The 3,115-nt window shown below is 40.1% G+C and overlaps 1 pseudogene; it reads right to left on the bottom strand.

Moving 5' to 3' along the window:
• Positions 1–1,411: 1,411 nt before the first annotated feature.
• LOC127490662 (acidic leucine-rich nuclear phosphoprotein 32 family member B pseudogene) lies at positions 1,412–2,495 on the bottom strand (annotated as a pseudogene).
• Positions 2,496–3,115: the final 620 nt, after the last annotated feature.

Raw genomic sequence — 3,115 nt, 5'->3', positions numbered from 1 at the left:
GATTAAAATGTCGGCAGTCAATTTTTCCTAAATGGCCTTTGTTATGTTTTGAAAATTCTCGTCCGTCCTTGGACAGTTGAGAGTTTTTCAAAGAAAGGACACTGGACTTACTGAATCCTTTTGCTGTATCGGTTGGGATGGTCTTTTTATCTTTCATTTTGTTAATGTGTTGTATCACATTGGTTTAATCTCATATGTTAAACAAGCTTCCCAGGCCCAGGCTAAAACCTTCGAGGTCGTGATGTTTAATCATTTTAATGTGTTGCTGGATTCGGTTTGCTAATGTGTTGAGATTTGTATCAATGTTCATCATAAAAATTGGCCTAAAATGTTTTTTTCTTGTGATGTCTTTGTATGATTGTGGCCCTATGAAATGTGCTGGGAAGAGTTCTTGTAGTTGTGATTTTATGAAGAATTTAAGAAGTGTGGGTTGATTTAATGTTTGATAGAATGCATTTTTGAAGCCCTCTGTTCTTGGGATTTTCTTTTTTGGGAGGATTTTGATGACTCTAATTCATCATTTGATGTTGTTCTGTTCAGATTCCATCTTTCTGACTCAATCTTGATACATCATGTTTTTCTAGTTATTAATCCATGTCCTCTAGGCTATCCAATTTGTAGGCCAGTAGTTGCTGTAACAGTTCACTACAGTTCTTTTTGGTTCTGAAGTGTCTGTGTAATTTTTTCCCCTTTCACTGTTGATTTTGTAGATGAGTCTTCTCTCTCATTTTCTTAGACTAGCTATAGGTTCGTCAATTTAACTTTTTCAAAAAACCACCTCAGTTTAACTGATGTTTTCTGTTCTTTATTTGATTTATTGTGCTTCTCATTTTTATAGTTTCTTGCCTTCTGCTGTTTTTGAGTTAGATTATTCTACTTTTAGTTCCTCAAACCATAACAGACTGCTTATTTGTTTTTATTTAAATGTAGGCTATTATTACTATAAACTTCCCTCTGAGAACTGCTTTTGCTGCATCCCATAGATCTGTATATGTTATGTTTTCATTGTCATTTGTCTTAAAATAGTTATGGATTTCCCTTATGATTTCTTCTTTGATCCGTAGATTATCTAGGAGCACATTGTTCAATTTTCAGTTATTAGTGAATTGCCAACATGGATTTCAAGTTTTATACCATTGTGGTCTGAAATAATATTGAGAATGATTGCATTCTTACTAAGTTTATTAAAACTTGTGTGGTTGAGCATATTGTCTCCCCTGGACAGTACTCTGTATACTGAAGAAAAAGTGTGTCTCCTGCTTTTGCATGCAAAGTTCTATACAAGGGTTCTTCAAAGAGTGTGTGGAAAATGGATTTTAGATGTGTGTCTATTATGATGCAAAGGATTTTGATATTCATGCATAGCTTTTTCATTATACACATTTTCTTTTTTTTTTTTGACCCAAAAATGTTAAGATTTTATTTACAAAGCTTCTTGTTGTACAGAAAGTAAAAATGCTGTTACAGTCTCGGCGTAACTAGCAGGCACGGATGGCTGACTCACCAATCACAGCTGCCCATGCTACAGCAAGTCTCACACACAAACCTAAAAACCCTTACAATTTTGTTGGGGTGAGTCCCCGAGCTTGGTGGTGGGTGACCAAGAGAGACTACATGGAGGAAGGTGGAATGTCACAGGAACTATTCTTTAGCTCTTTGGGTGGGTGGATGTCCTGGGGTCTGTATCATAGCTACTTTTTTTTTTTTCTTTTTAGAAAACAGCTACCAAATCCATGAGCTGTCCAACCAATACTGAACAGTTCTGTCTTTGCAGGTTACTTGGGGTCTTAGTCATCCTCTGTTTCTCTCTTCCTCTTTTCACCTTTCCCGCTTGATTCTTCCTCTTCATCCTCATCTTCATCTTCTTCCTCGCCATCTTCATCCTCTTCATCCTCCCCATCTTCTCCTTCTTCATCTACACCATCCACCTCAGCACCTGAGTAAGGGGCTTCCCAGGCCTCTCGGTCACAGCCGTCTAGGTAGGTCAGCGGGGCAGGAGCCAGAAGACGTGCTCTCTCGGTAGTCATTCAGGTTAGTGACCTCACAGATCCAGACTTTTCAGACAATCCAGCTTTTTCAAGGGCTCCAAGGTGCTGATATCTTTCAGCTTATTTCCACTCAAGTTTAGATGTGTGAGATTTGGAAGTTTTTCTGCTAACATGTCCAGACCTCCATAGATTCCATTGTCCCTGAACTCAAGCTTTTCAATTTCGGTAGCTTGGGGAGATTGGAAACTGAGATCAAACTCTAAATTCACTAATTCAGCTGTTAGGCCCTCAATTTTTCCATCATTTGATTTGCAACTGTCCAAGGCAAGTTCCTGAACAGCTGCCGGGGTCCGGTTCCTCAGCTCCGGGTGGTTCTTCCTCTTCATGGGCATGTTCCCCTCTTCCCCCCTCTTCAAACTTAGCTTTCCGCAGCAGGGGCGGAGGGGGGAGGGGCGTCCCGGCCTGCGCAGCAAAGCGGGTCTGCTCTCGAGGGAGGCTGGTGGCGCGGTCCCAGGAGGCGTGCGGCGTGCGGGCAAGGTGAGCGGAGCCCCCGGAGCCAAGTTACTCAACGCATTATACACATTTTCATGAACTTATTGAAGACCCTTTGTACAAGTATGGCTGTTCCATTTAATCAAAAGTGCAATTTACATCCAGTATTTCTTTTCTGTCTACTTTGCTGTATCTGTTGTTGTAGATGGTATTTCTGTCTATCCCTTTATGGCCTATAATATTTGCTCTATGTATTTGGTACTCCAATATTCAGTGCATATATATTTCTGATGATTCTATGCTCTTGATGAACTGACCCTTCTATCATTAGATAAGGACCTTCTTTGTCTTTTGTGACTGTTTTTGACTTGAAGTCTATTTTAACTTGTGTAAACAAGGACTCCCCTGTTCTCTTTTGGTTTACCTGTGTGTGGAATATCTTTTTCTCCCTCCATATTCAGCCCATGTGTGTCCATAAAGCTTAAGAGGGTCTCTTATAGTTGATCCCTTTTTTAAAATTTTCTTTGACGATTTATGTATTTATTTGAAAGCAGAGTTATGAGGAGAGAGAGAGGGAGAGAGAAAGGGGGAGGGAAGAGAGAGGGGGCGGGGAAAGAGAGAGAGAGAGAGAGATT

Source organism: Oryctolagus cuniculus, chromosome 6 (genome assembly GCF_964237555.1).
Source record: "Oryctolagus cuniculus chromosome 6, mOryCun1.1, whole genome shotgun sequence".
Taxonomy (NCBI): Eukaryota; Metazoa; Chordata; class Mammalia; order Lagomorpha; family Leporidae; genus Oryctolagus; species Oryctolagus cuniculus.
Note: the sequence above shows the minus strand (reverse complement) of the source record. Positions and strands in the feature narration are given on the sequence as shown.